The sequence below is a fragment of the Hemibagrus wyckioides genome, linkage group LG17 (assembly GCF_019097595.1).
Source record: "Hemibagrus wyckioides isolate EC202008001 linkage group LG17, SWU_Hwy_1.0, whole genome shotgun sequence".
Taxonomy (NCBI): domain Eukaryota; kingdom Metazoa; phylum Chordata; class Actinopteri; order Siluriformes; family Bagridae; genus Hemibagrus; species Hemibagrus wyckioides.
Genome location: NC_080726.1, coordinates 19,920,348 through 19,939,766, shown reverse-complemented (window position 1 = coordinate 19,939,766; position 19,419 = coordinate 19,920,348). Strand labels below are relative to the sequence as shown.

General features: G+C 36.7%; 1 protein-coding gene across 1 annotated transcript in view; it reads left to right on the top strand.

The window, feature by feature from the left end:
• The window catches only part of igsf11 (immunoglobulin superfamily member 11), a 77,585-nt gene that overhangs the window by 32,786 nt on the left and 25,380 nt on the right, over positions 1–19,419 (top strand). The gene's annotated exons all lie outside the window — the stretch shown is intronic.

Below are 19,419 nucleotides of genomic sequence, written 5' to 3'. Positions count from 1 at the left end.
GAGCCTGCAGAAGCGTGTTAAAGCTTGTTATGTCCTCCACAGAGGTCTGGTTTAAGTTCTGTCCTGATGGAGTTCTTATGTTGGAGGTCTTGCTGTGGCTAAAGTGTCACCAGTTAAAGTTGAAGCGAATCAGATCAACGGAAGATACATCTCAAGGAAAAGTTTGTTGGTGTGTCCAGAGTTCAGTTCTCAATGGTTTTAAACAACTGTCATTAATCCCTCTAATAGATGTTCAGCCTGGTTTCAGCACAAATCTGACCAGTTTAATTTTCAGTCTAGCTCAAACCCATGCAAGGTCCTTTGGTAGGAGAAAATGGTGTCTAGTGAAATCAAGGATGAAGAATAACATTATAACTTATGCTCCCTTCTGTTCTCAAGATCGAACATTCAACCCAAATGTCACATGAGGTTGTTTATAGATGCTGCAGCTTATTTTATATAATTGGAGTTGGTGTTGAATGGGATAGTAGATCTTATAAGTCTTATAGCCAAATGCCATCTTTAGGGATGAGGGATGGTTTTAATTTCTCCCAGTGGAGGTCCAGTTTTGGAAATGAAAATTTATCAGATCTCCATACTGGTTTCAATGAAACTCGTTTAATGAAGATGCGTTTACTCAAGTCCATCTCCAGTCGAAAGAGGTTGGTGTCCAATGGGATAGAGGATGTAGAAAAGTGGTGTAGCTTATGATTCCATTGCATGGATGGTAAATAGGGAAACATCAGTGATGACGAGTAGTTACCTCCTAATGAAGGTCCAGTATGCTTTCACCCAAATCTGACCTGAGGATTGCTGTGGTTCAGACATGGTACTCACATCTTTGAGGTGTGTAATAGGGTAAAGTTCTAGACACATTTAACCCAGTTTAAGTTGGATTAGTTCCACAGAGAGAGGATTTTAATTGTTTTCACACAACTGGCTTAAAATACTTTCCACATATTTTTTTTTGTATAGTTCTGTACAAACTGAAACTTTATTGCCACCATTAGGAAACAAGGTGCACATGCCATTGAAACTTGAAATAAACAGAAATCCTATTTTTGTCCTGTTAACCTACTCAGATTATCATCTCTGGCAAGATAGATAAGTAAGGAATCAAAGATGACAAACAATAAAATAATTTTCTAGAGACGTCATAAAGCCATTCAGTTGCTTTCTTCTTAGTCAATAATGGATTATTCACTGAAAGTCTGTTTTTAGAACAGTTTAGATTTGACTTGAGTATCACATTGAACAAAAATATTACAAAGAAATATTACAAATATGAATTAAGATTTAATTATTAAATATTACACAATGAAAAAGAAGAATAGTTATATAATTGTTACTACATACATACATACATATATATATATATATATATATATATATAAACACTAAAATATAATTATTTATATTAAGTAGTTTTTTATACTAATTTTAAAAATTTATTTTAAAAAATAAAACTATATACAACATATTGTAAAAAACAATTTTAGATTTATAATTCAGAAAACAAAAGACTGGTTGTAAATAAATAAATAAATACTTTTACAGGATTTGTGTTAAAAAATCATTTGCATTTTTGTATCACTCAAATTGTTAACAACACTAATGAGAAATAAAATACTAGCAGCTAGTGTTTAGCATTGTATGTTTCCTCTCTCACTAGCTACCTCTCTTGATTAGCCTGATTAGCATTTTTAAGTGAATTTCCTCATTAACCATGTTGCGAGTTAACGTGATGAGCCAAGTTTGTGCCAGTCTACTGCGAAGCTTCGGTCATTCATCATTCAGCTGTCAGAGTTAGCATCAAGGTGACACACTCACACTGCATCAGGACTTAAACACATGGGCATTCGCTCTGTTTTAATACACAACAGATGTCTGTGTTATGTACATTTACAGAGATATACAGTAACCCAGGAGTAACAGCCCAGTCGAGCTGCAACCCAGGAGTTTGATTTGATCGGGAAGGAAATCACTGTGTTCATTGCGAGTACCTCTGATTAGCCATGGAACTAATCAAATCTGATTAGCCTGGAGCTTGCTCACTATAAGAGCTGTATAAAACAGGTTTAAGTAGCAATGTTGACTTTTCCACCCAGGGTCTTTATAGGAGAAATCAAGCAAAAAGCAATTTCGCACCTTGGCTGCACCTGCTAATTCCCAGCTAACGCTGCTGACACTATCACACACACACATGCACAGGTTTTTACACATATTTTCCCCTCATACATACACATCAGTGTGAGTGCTCATTAACCACGGATCACTAGGGACAACTTGCCAGGAAGTACAGGACCAGAAAAACTATTCACACACACATACACACACACACACACTTATTTTACACAAATAACTTTAAAAGGAAAGTTATGGGGCAACCATTTTGAACAAGCTGCATCTCAAACAATACACTACACACTTACTATATAGTTCAGTAATAAAGTACCAGATTTTTATTTTATCTGTTTATTTTTATTCATTTATTTGCTTTTTTTCCCAGTGCAGCACCGTCTGAAACAAATTGCTAACATTTTGTATTGCACTAAATTGATAAGTACCACAACAGTCTCACAAACTGTAAACCTCTTTGGTTTTAATGTAGTTATTAGCTCACTGTTTAATAACTCTTGTTTTAATGCGAGCTAGCATATTCAGCAATAAGCTGTTACTAGATAGCTCACATTAGCATTCAGATTATTTTTTTCTTCACAAACTAGTTTATTTGATTGAAGTAATAAAAAAAATCTAATAAGCTATTTACTGTATTTTGAGCTACTCCAACAGATTAGTTATTGGCAATAACAGCTCTTGTAATGCTAGGTAACATGTTTAATAGCAAGCTAATCCAACATAGCTAACTTGAACAAGCTTTCATAACATAACTGTAATGGCAGGGGTTAGTTGCTTGCTTGCTAGTTAGATATGTTACTTATAAAATACTTTGCTAATTATATCCAACAGCCGGTCAGTATAACGCTAGACAACAGTAAGCTTAACAACTCATATTAGCCATTAGCTAGCTAGCTGTTCACACAGGTTATAGCGAGCTTTCATTCAGGTTGCTAATTTATTTATAATATTTAGGTTTATTTGTTCATATACTCTATCTTTCATGTTAAATTAACGTCACTCTTCCGGGCTATGGCTAACACAGGTCACACACACACAGAGTCTAATCATCAGTGCTGAGTGATAGTGTGTGTTAGCGTTGTGGGGCAGGGTTAAAAGCAGGAGAGAGAGAACTAGGCTGAGAATAGAAATGAAGATGGAGGAGAGGAAGAATGAATAAAGGTGGAGGAGATGTGCGATTATGTCGCTCTGTGGTGATTTTATAATGTGTACTAGTGCATTATGGGTAGGGCAATGTCTCCTCAGTCGTCCCACTGGGGACAACACTCTATCATCTCTCCTTCTCTCTCTCTTATCTCTCTCTTTCTCTTTTTCTATCTCTCTCTTTCTTTAGCCTGAAGCGCTAAAGCTCTTTCTCATGCCTCGTTTGAGGTGTGATTTAATTTAAGTGATAAATTTATCTTCTTTAGCAAGATGACATTTTTTTTCCTGACAAAGAAAGGAAAGAGTGAGGGATAATGGACAGAAACCTCAGGACAAGAATTGGCAAAGGTAATCATTAGTTTTTAATAGGTACCACAGAATATATTGGATAATTAGCTGCAAGCTAGTTCATGCTGGAAGAGAGTCAATTAGATAACTAACTAGCAGACTAGCCTTTTTTTATAATACGTATGAATAAATAGATAATAAGCTAGCAGGCTAGTCATTAGTAGATACTAAATAATAATAATTATCAGCTGAACAAACACTAATATGTTAAAAAATATTCTGAAACTAAGGAAACTGTGAGTCTAGCTGTGTTTCTTTTCTATGAAACAATTCGCATATTAGCTTAAAGCTACGCTATTTGAACAAGTATAGCCTTAAAAACTACACCACAAGTGAGTGCTAGTAAGCCAGCTAGCATAAGTTTAACTAGCTAGTTAACTCACAAATGATGCTACAGCTTTAGCAAGCTAACAAACAACTATATCTGGTACATCAGTGCCGTTCAGACCAAGACCAGGAAAAAAATCAGCAGCTAGCTCTTTTAGCTTTATCATTAATGTCATGACTCTATTTGCAGTGTGTGTGTGTGGTTGTGTGTGTGCGTGAGCGAGTTTGTACAAAGAGACAGAGAAAATCTGTTCTTTGCCTGTCTCCATTTCACAGTCGAGTGACAGCTGCCACAACTGAGTCGTGACAGGACTGCAGAGAGAGATCGAAAAGGTCATGTGACTGATCACGTGACCCCCGTTCCACATTTCCACAATATGTTTAATGTCTTGATATTCTGTGTGCGTATGTTTGTGTGTGTGTGTGTGTGTGTCACTTCACAGAGTAAAAGTGACACTGTTTATCTTTGTTAGCTATAATAAGCACACGCTAACATCACCACACGCCTCATTAGCATGTTTACTTAAACAAGTTAAAGGTTTTTTGACCTTTAGGGAACTCGTTGTGTCACTTTTGCTTGTTTAGATGTTTTACCTCACGACAACACTATTTTAGCTTGGAACAGCTGCAACATCTTAAAAGCAGGGTTGAGGGTGGCTTAATGCACAAAAATGGTGGTTTAAAGAGGGCAAGGAGGGGGCAGATAACTCCTTACTCCTGTAATGTGTGTGTGTGTGTGTGTATACACTATTCCAGGCCCAGTTTTGAGTTTCATCTTCATAACGTTTGAATACCAAGGAGGACTCAACCGTCTCCAGGGTTGGCTAAATCAGACGTGTGTGTGTGTGTGTATGTGTGAGGTATATTGCGAGTGCCTGTGGTTATTTTCAGACACCCATATTTGAGTCAGTATCTTCCAAATTTGTCACTGTACTGAACTTAACATGAATCCAAACCATCATATGCTGTGATATTGATTAGCCTGCTAGCTATTTATGTAATAATTAAGCTAAATAGCAAGCTTGCACATTACTTAGCAAAGTACACATTAATAATTAATATATAATCATTTTCAGATAGCTAACTAGCTACTAGGCTAATTACAGATGCATATATATATATATATATATATATATATATATATATATTATTAACATTATTATTAAATTAGCTTAGACTGTAAATATTATAGATAGACTGTGTCCTTAGACTGTAAATATTATAGATAGACTGAGTCCTTAGACTGTAAATATTATACTGTATGGAATCATCTTACTAGCCATATCTGTACGTATTTTCTACTAAGGATTAGCCTGCTAGCTCATTATCTGATGATAGTACCCAGGAAATATACTTTTTAAGTTACAGTGCTGTCTAGTGATATCTAGATACTTCGTTATCTCAAGCCATCCTCAAACGACTAGCCAGCTAGCTACTTATTTTTTGGTCTGAGAATTAGTATATATGTTAGTGACAAGCCTAATGGCTAATTATGTAATGAATACTGTATATCATATGATAAAGACTAGCATGCTATTTAGCATGAAGGCTTATGTTCTACCTCACTGTTTACTTGTTGCTAGATTGATTGTTTGGTGTTTACTGAGGGATGGGCTGAAAATAAACATGTTTTTGATAAGCGCTGAATGTTGCTAGCTTCCATGTATAGACTGTATGTCATGGTTGTGTGTGTGTGTGTGTGTGTGTGTTTTTTTTTCTAGACCCCAGTATAGTGTTTCTTCCCCTTTGTAACATTAGCATACCAAGGCGGACGGTGGGCTAAATTAGATGTCTCCAGACGTTGTGTGTGTTTGAAAGACATGTGAAGAGCCATGCTGCTATTTTCATAAGCTTACATGCTCAGGTTCTCAGTTTGCTTTTGTCCAAGTTTAGTTTAATCCAACATTTATTTATTTACTTTTTTTTTTTTTTACATTTTCCCTCATTCACTTTATTTAAATAAATTACAAAAGATATCAGACAGACTAACTTATTAGCATTAGCATTTGGGTTAATCATCTGTGTTTTAATTGAGTAGGAGTCTCAATATTTAGGTGTCAGGTTTCCTTAAGGAGAAGGTTCTTCACACCTGTTCATCCCGTCTTTAGTCCTAAAGTTTCTCTGCTTAAAGTGTTGTAATGCTTTAGAACCCAACTTGGTGTGTAGGCTAATTTTAGAAAGCTAATTTGGTTAACTATGCTTAAATTTGGTCAGCTTATCTATAATGACTTGCCTCAGCAAAGTACCCATAATTCTTCACACCATTAAGTGAACTGCACCATATTTTTGGCATTCATACTAAATTTGTTCACCTTCTTATCTTGTGAGTTGAGCTAAAATAGTACAAACCTCTGATTGGTCAGAATTGTCTGGATTAATATGACAGGAATTGCTTATTATCAGAAGTTTTTGTTTCCAAACATTTGTTTTTGACAAGCTAGCTAGCTGATGTTAGCTAGCATATCTGTTTAAAATATACCACAAACATTTGTTTCCTGTGTTTCTAAATAAAGCTAAAATATTGTACCCACAACAAATAAAAGTTAAAAAGTTTTGAGGTAAAATTCTCTGGTTAACCATAAGCCTTTGCGTTAAGTGGTTTAGCAAGCTAAATTGTCATTGCTAATTTGACATAGTCAATTGTGGTTAGTTTGGTTAGCAAAACCTCAAGTGTTTTGAGGGGGAAAAAAACTCACAAAATTCAGCAAAACACCGTTACTGAAGATTATAGTTGAATTAGCAAGCTATCTTAGCCTAATTAGTCATGCTACATGCCTGTTGTTGCAATGGTTAGCAAGCTGGCATTTTGCTCCTGTGCATGACTAAGCAGTTGTCATGTATTAGCAAAGCTAGCTTTTTGCTACTTTATTATTTTGACCAATTATCTAGGTTAACTTTAATCATTTGAAGGATCAAAAATGAAAAAGGACTCTGTGTGGTTGCCTTGGTGATTTGTGTTCAACAGAGAGATGATACATCATCTCACTATGGACAAAACATCAATTGATTACGTGTCACTTTAGAGATGTTCGGCTTGTTCGTCTTGGTCTGAGCTCGTCCAGACGAATATTCCACACCTTCGATCGTCTTCTTTTCACGTCATGTTTTTCTCCTCAGCGAATTTGAGAGATCTGATTCATGGGCTGATGTTCAACTTCACGCCGAATATTAACGTTGAGCTCTCCGTCTCACACACGCGCCAATTAAACGTGCCGAAGTGCGACTTTTCACAGGAGCGAGCGTGAAAACTCGCAGATAAAATGACACCAAATCTAAATTCAGAGACTCTGTCTCCTTCTGATCTGCTAATGTATCAGAGACGAGGAAAACAGATTCAGGAAACAATGTGAAAGCCCTCTATAAGGTTTGTTTATCACTCAGTAGTCATGCTAAGCTCATTGTAAACAACTAGCAATTATTGCACACTCTAGTGTTCACAGTTCTAGAACATTCTCACTTGGAAACTTTTAAAAGGTTCTGAATCTTGGATCCCAAATGAATTTCTTGTATTCTTGATATGTTTAGTTGGTGATGAGATTTGCTGGCTAAAGTAGTGTGATGAATTAGCAAGCTAACATTCATAAGGCTGCTTTGATAGATTAGCAAGATAAAGATTTATTACTTAATCAAAAACATTGATTAGCAAGCTAACATTCCTTTTATGAGTTAGCATGGTATCTTTTTGTAAATAAAGTAATTTGATGGATTAGCAAAGCAAAGATTTATTGCTAAATTAGCTTATTTGATTAAAATTTGATCATTATTTTTCAAATTTGTTTCAGACAGTTAGCAAGGTAAATATTTTTATGTAAGTAGCCTTTAGCCAGGCAAACCTTTATTAGGAAGTTATTTTAGTTTAAGTCTAACAAACTAACATTGACTTAGAGCTAAAATAATTTCCCAGTAAAATTTTGCCGGGCTAAAGGCAAGTTACATAAAAATATTCACGTTACTCATGATGAGTTTTTCTTTGATGATGTTGCAAAGCAAATCTGACTTAGTAAAATGATTTAATGTATTAGGAACCTAGCTTCCCACCAATAAAATGTGTTAGCAAGACTAACAAAGCTTTTGTGTGTGTGAGAGAGAGAGAGAGTAATTAATTAGGAAGCTACCGTATCTTTATTGAGGTGCTTTGATGAGCTTTCCATCTGGCTTTGCTGACTCTTGCTAAAATGACTTGTTTATCAAGTAACGTTTATGAATAATATGGCTTAATAGGTCAACCTTTAGAATTATCCAGAAACTTTGCATTACTAAAGAGTTCTGAAGGATTAGCAAGCTAACATTTCAATGCAAATATGACATTTCTCTGCTAACCTGACAAGATGGTTTGAGTAACAAGATGCCAGTGTTTTTGAAGCAATGATTTACTTTGAGAAAAAAAAGGGTAAATAAGGAAACTAAATTTGCATGTCTAATGATATATGACAAATTAGCCTGCTAGCTTTCCATTGTCGTTTGATGTGGTAGCAAAGTAGCATTGTGCTGTTGAATTGGTTTGGAAATACTAACTTTCCATTATGAGGTAAATTTCTTTACAAAAATTGTTAAATTTGGTTTAGATTTTAATCATGATAAAACAAGATAGCTGTGTGTGTTTGTGTGTATATATGTGAGTGCATTTATTCTGGTTTCATTAATATTCTGTTGCTGCAGTTGATGAAGGTTATGACCTACATGTGGTGATTTGTGTATCCTCCGGATGTTTCTTAGCTTTTGTCCATTTGTTAGCATCCAACCCCCCCCCCCCCACACACACACCCCACACCCCACACACAAACACACACACACACACAGAGACACTGATGCTACAGTGCATTCTGAATAGAGTCAGTTCATTTGACTAACTGACCAATAATAGTCAACTCTTTGAACTTCTAAATTACACAGTTCTAGTCTATTCTTAAAATTCAACACTTTTTGCAATAGTTTGCCATGTGCTTCTTCTTCCTTTTGGCTTAACTTTTGCTTAATTATTTAATAAAATCTTATTTCCCCAAAACATCCTGACTTTTTACACTTTCCAGAAATAAGTATAGAAAACACATGTGTATTAACAAGTATGCGTCACTGCAACGATGATATTTTGTCTAAACTTCATTTGGAAGATTAATTTTCATTATAATACACAGATAAATAGCTATATTTATATATTTTATGACTGGTGACTTTCAATACTATACTTTTCTCATGCACACACAGCACACAGTCAAATACAGGGTTTGAGATTCATTCATAACAGCTAAAATGTTGAAAAGAGGTTTTCAGGGAAGTATATTGATTTCATTTCTTTGCAAGAGTAATATCATTTTCTGCAAAAAAGGCTTAATAAAAAATGAAATAAAATTAACCTACAAGAGTTGAATCAAAGAGTCGACTCATTTGTGAACAATGTATTTATTAGAGTCATATGAGTCATGACTCATGATTCATGTTTAGAAAATAGGAGAAAAAAACACACAATAACTTGACTCACTCTCTCTCTCTCTCTCTCACACACACACACACACACACACACACAAGGCGAGTCAAGTGAAAACGATTCACAGTTTCTCCTCAGCAGGATCATCAGTTCCATCAGTTGATGAAGTTTATTTTGAGCGCCTTCTGCATTTTGATGAGTCTATAATTTCATCGAGGTTGTTGAGTGAGCCTCTTAGATCTTGGCGTAACAGAATATTTCTATTTCACATCACGCCGTGATTCAAAACATCAATATACGTTAACGTAGGCAACATCATTTGTATCTGTAGGACTAACATTATCAATCTGATCTCGAAGATTATTGCAGACTCATTTATTTTTGCATTCCTCCCTTTCAGAGTAGTTTTATCTATACATGCATAAAAGTTCCTAGTTGAAAATGAGACTGGAGGAGAATCAGATTATGGCCATTGATATTCGAAAGTTCCTCTATCTTGCCACAGGCAAGCCTGGCTTTATTAAATCCCAGAACCGCAACAGAACTTTCTTTCTTGTCGAGCTAAGCATAAATTTTCAGGGAGGGGACGAAGACTGTAATGCATCTTTACATAACTTTTTCAGATTTCCATTCAAATGTGATGCAGATAAACTACATCGCTCCACATTTTTAGATTAATTACTAGATCAGTCTATTTTTGACTTAAAGTTTGAACTATATACAATAAAATATTATGTATTTTTGTAATTCTTGTCTCTGATTAGTCAAAAGGCACTAGTTACCATCTCGTACTATTTAATATTTTTGACTAGCATGTTGATAATGCATCAACAAAGCTTATGTTTTATCAACTGAATAGCACTGATTAAAATTCATTTATTTAGTTAATTTATTTAACAGGTATAAATTATTTACGTGCACAGCTTTTTCTGTTTTTTTTTTCTGAACTATTTGTAACTACAGATGATCATTTCTAGAGCAACAGGGGTGTGAGTGTTTCATTCCTGAATTAATTTACCCATCAAATTTCAGACAGCTGAATGATTTATTGACTTATTATAGCAAAACATTTGATTCATAATTCATGTGTGTTCAAGTGTGAAATAATGTGTATGCTGTATATATTTGTGATTTTTCTTTTTTTGAAGTAAAACAGTAGGGAACATGGGAACGTTCCGGAAAAAAAGAAAGTGTTTTCTTTTGCAGTCGCAGTCTCCAATGTTCATTGTTGTGACTTTATATTCTTTGTGACAAGCACAGTGTATTAGTGACCTCAGTGTCCAACGTCCATTTATTTCCCTTTTCTTTCATCCAGATCAGTGAACAATCAGTCTGTTATACTCATGCGCTAAGACCCTGGACAATAACTGCTAGCACGAACGAACACCGTGCTCACTTTTCATGTTTCTTTTCTTTCTTTTTCTTTTTTTGAAACGTTCAGTGAAGTGTGAAAACTGAATTCAGTTCTGGAAGCTGAAGTAAAATTATTGGTCGAGCTTGTCACGTGACTTCCTGTTACAAGTCAGGGAAAGGGTTATTAGCAAGCTAGCATGATGAGACGTTGACAAGGTCAACGGAAATCTTCACTGTGCTGAAGTAATACTTAATATAATTAAGCAATAACTTAAAACAACACAACTTTCCAAGCCTCATTTTACCATCTTCTCAATTTTCAATTCCATCTAATGGCTCGTTGTTTGCAGGTATTCCTGTATTCCAGAAATTTTCTTCGCTTGAGCATTGGAACTAAATAAAAATAAACATACATAAATACATAAACAGGGGAAACATACAAGAAATGTTTTCTCCTGAAACACAAAAGTAACGTATGGAATTGCACAACTTAATACACGTCTCAGAAGAAAATCTTGCACGTGAGAGCAAATCTGTGATCATAAGCCACCCCCCTAAACGATTCCAGAATTATTGCGAGTGTGAAAGTGCTACCTTGACATTTTGCTCTGAACAGCATCTCAATAAATTTAAATTCTGGATATAAATAGTAGAGTTGGGCAAATACTGTAGTGGTACACAAACATGCACACACACACACACACACATATATATATATATATATATATATATATATATATATATATATATATATATATATACACACCTTCCCTTTCCTCCCCATATGCCCTTGCATGAAAACTGCAGGAGCAATCCCGTTTTTAGATCAGAAGCATTTTTTACGTGTCCTCAAAGGACGGAAAAACGCTGGCTATGTTCTCCCAGTGGACCGACCTTGGGCTAGAGAAACAGAATTCAGCAGGGCAAAAACTTTTGGAAGATAAATATAGAACATGAACCTGTGATCTAGTTTCAATTCATAGAGAATACTTCCACCTTCACAGCAATTTTTAGGATCTTCTGTTAGAAATCGTTGATAAGGTGAAGTTTTCTTTAAGGAGATATTTTTTTGTTTGTTTTTTTTAGGAGTCTCCACTGTCAAAAATCATCTGGAATACTGTGACTCAAAAAAAAATGGACCCATTAATTATTTATTTATTTATTTATGTATTTATTTATTTATGTATTTATGTATTTATGTATTTATTTATTCTATATTTATGGAAGGCAAGTTTCTGGAACACTGTACTAGTGTTAGAAACTGACTGAAAAAAAAAATTAGCAACAATATGAACAGATGACACTAGCACAAATTGACTGTTTATTTATTTATGGAATTTAAGGAATTCTCCAGTATGATGCCCCTCAAAATAAATCACACAAATGGATGCTTTCTTTCTTTCGTTCCTTGCTTCCTTCCTTCCTTTCTTCCTTCCGCAATTCTGGACTTCCCTCCACACTTCCGCACTTATGGAGATAAAATGTTTCTGGAATACTATACAAAGGTAAGAAACTCTGACATTACCAAAAAATGACTAAATAAATAAAATCTCGTAGCTACACTATGAAAGGATGAAACACAAAAGTGGACACATTATTTATGTTATTTTAGTTATTTTTTCAGCATTTATAGAAGGAGTCTCCAGTGTAAAAAATCATTTCAGGAATACTGTACTAGTGTGAAAATGATTAAAAATAAATAAAATCTGGCAGCTACAGTATGAAAGGAAGACACTCGCACAGATGGGATCACTTTTTTCTTGTGCCGTGAATAACCCGCCCGTCCTGACGGAATGCATTAGTATGAAGTTATATTCAGATCAAGTGCAGGCCCCTTTGACTCAGTCTAATAGCAGGAGAAGTGAATGGGAGATAATTGTACGCTTGGTATTCCGTCATCTGGCCCTCATCGTGGCGTTCATCACAAAATGCCCCCGCTCGCCTCGCAAAAATCTCTGCACTGAAATGTTCCAGCTCATTTAAAAGGATTTTTTTTCTTCCTGGCTTCCAGGAACACTTGACTAAATTCGTAGAAAAATGAGCGCTGCTTGGGAGCAGTGAGCCGGAATAAATGCGCTTTTTCCTCCATGATCAGGTGACCCCCGGCAAATCGGTGATCTTTAGAGGACAGTGGTGCCAGCAGATGCATGATGGGTATTGTTAATCTACAGAGAACTCAGGCTCTGTCCTTATGTTTACAGATTTGTTTTTGTTCTATTCACACAAACACGCAAAGCCGATATGAGACCAAAGACTCCAAGCCAGTAGGTGGCAACAATGCTGTAATCTGTTACATTAAAATCACCAGTATGGCCAAAATGTGGACTGAGCATGAGGTGCTGCCAGCTTAAACACATCTTTTACATGGCTTCTAGATCCAAGTTGTGCAAGTCCTGAGTTGTGCAAGTTCTGATTTTCAGATGTTCTGAATTTCTCAGTCTCTGAGTTTCTGAACTTGGGAAGTCCTGACTTTTTGCAAGTACTGAATCTGAGATGTTTTTAAATTTCGTTGTCTTTGAGATCTTTGAGTTATGCAAGTTGTGAATATCAGGTGTTCTGAGTTTTGTGGTTTCTTTGAGTTTTTGAACCGGGAAAGTCCAGAATCTTGCAAGTTCTGAATCCCAGATGTTCTAAATCTTTGAAGTTCTGAATTTTTTAAGTTTTGAGTCTCAGTATTTAAATATCAGATGTTCTGAGTTTCTGAAATTTCTGGTGTTCTATGGTGTGTCGGCTATAAATCTCAGATTTCTGAGTTCACGAATCTCAGATATTCTGAGTCTCTGAGGTTCTGAATTTTGGATCTGAGTTTCTGTATCTGGAGAGCTCTGTTTTGCAAGATTTTAAATATCATGTGTTCTGAGTTTTGCAGGCTCTGAATTTTGCAGGCTCATTCTGCATATATGATATTTCTTTGTACTCCTTTGAATTGAATTTCAGATCTCCATAGTCATAGAGGTTGTGAATCTCCCGTGTACTGAGTTTTAGCATTTTAGAATCTCTATATCACACAGTTCTCTTTTAGATGCCTTCTTGCTCTCACTAGTTCTCGGAACTTGCAGATGTTTTGTATCGTGCAAGGCCTGAATTTCAAGGGCTGTGAGTCTTATAGGTTCTTTGGAGGTTGTGAGCTTCCCAGAGCAGTTCAGTTTTTTTCTAGGTTTTGGAGTATATCAAGTCCTGATTCTCTAAATGTCACAGGTTCTAAATCTGAGATGTTCTTGTTCAGTTCTTTTACGGTTCTGAATCACTTCGAAACTAAAATGAAACTTCTGATTTGCATCCATAATTTGCATCATTTAATGAACCGCTGTCTCTCTCTTTCTTTCTCTCTCTTTCTCTGTCTGTCTATCTCTCTCTCTTTCTCCCTCTCCCTCTGTCTCTCTCTCTCAAGCTGTCTTGCCACTGTAAAGCCGCTGAGAATACATAATGGGGCCTTAATAGTCCATAAAACCAGATTACAGAGGATTATCATTGTTGGTGGCCCTGCCCCTCTTTCACTTATGCTCCGCCCCCTGTATATTTGTGTGTGTGTGTGTGTGTGTGTGTGTGTGTGAGGGAGCGGTCAACAGACCTCTGTGCATGATTCTACAAACACTAAAGCCAGATGGGAGAAGTCTAAGCTGCTTAGAATCACATTAATCATGCAGCTGCGTTGAGGAGCGTCATGCTAACGAATCCACTTCCTCCCTCACACACACACACATCCATATCTGCTCACGCCTGAGACATGATACTGCAGGGAGCATCACGCCAGCCAGCAGATAATCAAGCCGATTAAAACAAAAGGCATGGTCACACGGTTCTTGAAATGGTTCCTGAAATGTCAGCAGGCAATCTGGGAAAAGAACAGACCTAATTTTCTATCCTACTTGACTCTCGCACCACCATCTCATCTCTGTGCCATTTTTACCGCAGGTTTGCTAATCGACTTCGGACTCGTAGTTAGCCAGATTTTTATTATATGAGATTCAGACTCAATCTGTTCATGTCTGGAACAACCTCGTGGATCAGTTGGAATGATCCGGCTTAAAAATCATACACACGCCGGATTTAGACCTTAATCCTTATTTTTGCACTCTTTATTGTTTTGTACACTGCTTTATTAGTTGATAGATTAGTGTAGTTTATACTCTGGTATTCGGTTTACACTGATACACTGAGGTCCACTTACAGCTTAATATAGTATCATATAACATATCTGCTGCAGTGGGGTCAGAGCCGCTCTTAACAAAACAATAAAAAATTAACAGTGACAGTAGTTCATGATGCTTTTTTATGTTTTATACTTTTTATACTATACATTGGCCTATACTTTTATACTATAAAAAATTCACAGTTTGTATTTTACATCATCTGACGTCTCTTAATCCTCCTCTACGCTACACAAGAGATCACTTCTTGTCTTTTTCCAGCTTACATACCATTCCATCCTGCTCTCCCTAAGCAGACAAGCTATTCATCTCTTCCCCAACTCTCTCTCTCTCTCTCTCTCTCTCTCTGGCGCTTTCTCTTGCTCTCTCTCTCGCCCCAAGCCATGACTCTACACAGAATGGCTATATTCATGCCATAATTACCCGACTCGTGTTCTCCGTGCGCTATTCTATTTCCATCCCTGAAGCTCAAAAGGATCGTTGACGTTTTCTCCATGACTACAAGTTCGGATCTTAAGGCTGTTTTTTTTTTGGTTTGTTTGTTTTAAATAAATTTTATATGTATATATTTTTTGTGTGATTGAGAGCCAGGAGGAACGGGTCTAAAAATAAAAGTGTCAACATGACGCTGTTCCCTTTTGTTCGAGAATTTTTGTTCAGTCAGTATTATGGAGCAGGAAGAAAAGCAGAAATGTTTAATTTCATATCAAGTTCTATTTATTTTTCTGAGTAACATGTAAGAATACTATGTTGCTTGTTTGGAAATGATGAACGATGAGCGTAATAAATCACTTGACTGAGCTGATGTTATTCCTAAATATATTAAATTAGACATCAATTACAAAGAAATTATACATACTCTGTTGTTATTATAATACGATGCTGGATCCTGATTGGCTGTTGATTTGTTGAAGTAATGAGTCTCCAAGTGGCAGAGGTTACATTTGTACATGAGGTGTACATTTTTTAAGATGAATTTGTGATTTCAAAGTAAAAAAAAAACATGTATAATGCTGAAAACAGTAATAATGCTGTAAATAATAATTATAGTAATTATTTTCAAGAACATTTCAATTTTTTTTTTTACTTTTGTTTTTTCAAAAGCATGAATGAATAAAATGTATTATTATAAAGGTTATTTTTTTAAGAGAAAGCTCAATTGTTTGTCTCAGATACAGTGTCAGTAGTGAACATGGCAATGAAATTATATTCTGTCTCCCCCCTCCATTATCTGTCCATGTCAGAAAAACATGTCCTAATAACCCTCTCTCAGGCTTCAGACAGAATATATCAAAGAAAGCAATACCGAAGACTGGAAATTAGCATAATTCATTCAAAACGTCCCAAACACACTTCTGATCCAAGTCGAGGTCATACATATGTATGAAGCGTAATGGTCGGATATTAAAGTCAGCTCTGTGATGAGGAACATCTCAAGAGGTGAAAAAGTGCTGAATCGATCACAATTACGCTTTATTACGAGGGTCACTATTACGGCTGAAGGACGAGACGGGGAACGAAAATTCATTTTCACCCAGGAATATTTACTCCTTTGTTTTTAACGCGGATATGAATCTCTTTATTAAGACGACAAATCAGGATCTCGGAGATGATAAGTGAAAACCAGCAGCTTTTCCTCGTTAGCCTTGGTGCAGTGTGCAGGGTGATGTCATAAAATTATGCAAATGAGCTCTCTCTGATTCATCATTGCATCTCTTTAAGCAGAAGTACATGTTAATGAATAATACAAAAAATTACTAGATAAGGAATAACACAATGGACACAAAGGAAAATAATCAGTGATAAGGTGGTGTGTCGTGTTACACACGTTAATGTTACTACCACAAAGTCGCAAAAAAATCTTTTTAAAAAAGAACACCTGAGTGTTTGATTCCTCTCGCAGCAGTTTGTCAACAAATCAATTTTTTATTTCTTCGAAAACATTGTAATCTAAATTGTTTCAAATTTATTTATCGTTTAATGTTTGGGGACGTAGGTGGAATAAGTTCTCACTTACACTATAGCAGCTACAAATGGTCAATCCTTTACCAGTGTCTCTTTTTTTTATCTAGAAATAGTACGACAAAAAAATAGAAACTGGAAACCTAAGCAAAAAAGCAAGCAGAAACTCTTCTGTCCTGAAGATGACACAATACTTGACACTGGGGACTCTTTATGTACAGTTTCACATAGAAGTGATGACATATTAGAATGAGTGCTTTAATATGATATGCTGTGATGTGCAGCTTCACCACTGGCAGAGCTGCTGTTCTAGAAAATTCACTAACACCTTCCTTGTGAATGAAACAATGCTGTGTGAAGAGGCGCTCCAGCTGCTGTATTATGTGGTGTGTGTGTGTGAAGGGAGATAAATGATTGCGGTCATCATGAAAGTGATTCCGAGCTGCACGGTTAACGGCGCTGAGTATCCGTGTCTCACTCGTTCCCCTTTTCACCCCCTCGGGGACTCTATCTCCTTGATCAATCACTCTTTTATCTGTCGTGTCGTTGCTCATCAGCTGACCTCGATCTGCTCACTATGGAGAAGCTCAGGACTGCTTGTGGTGTCGGGTTAGCGGTTAGTCTCTACGGAACTGTTCCCTGTCTTGTTCTTTTTGTTTGCGCTATTATATGGTCTTACAAACAACTCTCGAATTTAGAACAGTTAAGGGATCGTTGGTTGACTCATGAGGGGAAGCCATAAAGGGTCTGTTGAGAACTCTGAAAAGAGTTTCAAAATATGTTTTTTTTTACAAAGCTAAAAAGCTTTGCCATAAAACAAAACTGAAAAATTGAGGTGGAATTTATTAGGCAGCAAGTGAACAGTCAGCTCTGAATGTTGATGTGATAGAAGCAAGAAAAATGGGCAAGAATCTGAGAGGCTTTGACAAGGGCCAGTTTTGATGGCCAGATAATTGGGTCAGAGCATCTCAAAAGACAGCAGTGTATCTACCAAAAGTGGTCCAAGGATGGACAACTGTTGGACCAGTGACAGGGTCATGGGCGCTGAAGGCTCAATGATGCTAGCCCACCTGTCCGATCTCAATGAAGAGCTACTGTAGCACAAACGCTAGCTCTGTTGGAAAGGGGTCAGAACACACAAATCATCACAGGTTACTGTGTACAGGGCTTTGTAGCTGCAGACCGGTCAGAGTGCCCATGCTGACTAATCTACAAATGAAAGTGCCTATAATGGCAATGTGGTTTGGTCTTCCCAGGAAAGAGATGGCACTAGGATGTACTATGCGAAGAAGACAAACAAGTGGAGGCTGTGTGATGGTCTGGGTTCTGCTGGAAAACCTTGTGTCCTGGCAATTACAGTGGCATGCAAAAGTTTGGGCACCCTTGGTCAAAATTTCTGTTAATGTGAACAGTTAAGGCATAAAGCTAAACATGAAACACACTTTTGCAATATTTTAATAATATCAAAAAACGGAAAGCAGCACCCTGCAAAAGAATTGGAACCCTAGGAGACTAGGATAACTTTGACCAAGGTATCAGACCTTAATTAGCCTGTTAGGGTCACATGGCTTGTTCACATTATTAGGAAAGGGCAGGTGATGCAAATTTCAAAGCTACCCAGACTTCTCTAACCTTGTCCCAACAATCAGCAGCCATGGGTTAAGCTCTAAGCAGTTGCCTAGCACTCTGAAAATGATTGACACCCACAAAGCAGGAGAAGGCTATAAGAAGATAACAAAGTGTTTTAAGGTACCAATTTCTTCAGTCTGGAAAGTAATTAAGAAATGGCAGTTAACAGGAACAGTGGAGGTCAAGATATGGTCTGGAAGACCAAGAAAATTATCAGAGAGAACTGCTCGTAGGATTGCTAGAAAAGCAAGTCAGAACCCCTGTTTGACTGCAAAAGGAGTTGTGGTACACTGTTCAACTGTTCACCGACACCTGCACAAATATGGCCTTCATGGAAGAGTCATCAGAAGGAAACCTCTCCTGTGTCTGAATTTTGCAAAAGAACATTTACTCAAGCCTAATGCATTTTGGAAAAAAGTCCTGTGGACAGATGAGGTTAAAATAAAACTCTATGGCTGCAATGAGCAAAGGTATGTTTGGAGAACAAATGGCACAGAATTTCATGAAAAGAACACCAGTCCAACTGTTAAGCATGGGAGTGGATTGATCATGCTTTGGGGTTGTATTGCAGCCAATGGCACGGAGAACATTTCACGGGTAGAGGGAGGAATGGATTAAATTCTGGAAGCAAACATAACACCATCTGTAAAAAAGCTGAAGTTGAAAAGAGGATGGCTTCTAATAATACAATAATATAATTATCCTAAACACACCTCAAAATCCACAATGGACTACCTCAAGAGGTGCAAGCTGAAGGTTTTGCAATGGCTCTCACAGTCTCCTGACCTAAACATCATTGAAAATCTGTGGATAGACCTCAAAAGAGCAGTGCGTGCAAGACAGCCTAGGAATCTCACAGAACTGGAAGACTGTTGTAAGGAAGAATGGGCGAAAACAAGAACCGAAAGACTCTTGGCTGGCTACAAAAAGCATTTACAAGCTGTGATACCTGCCAAAGGGGGT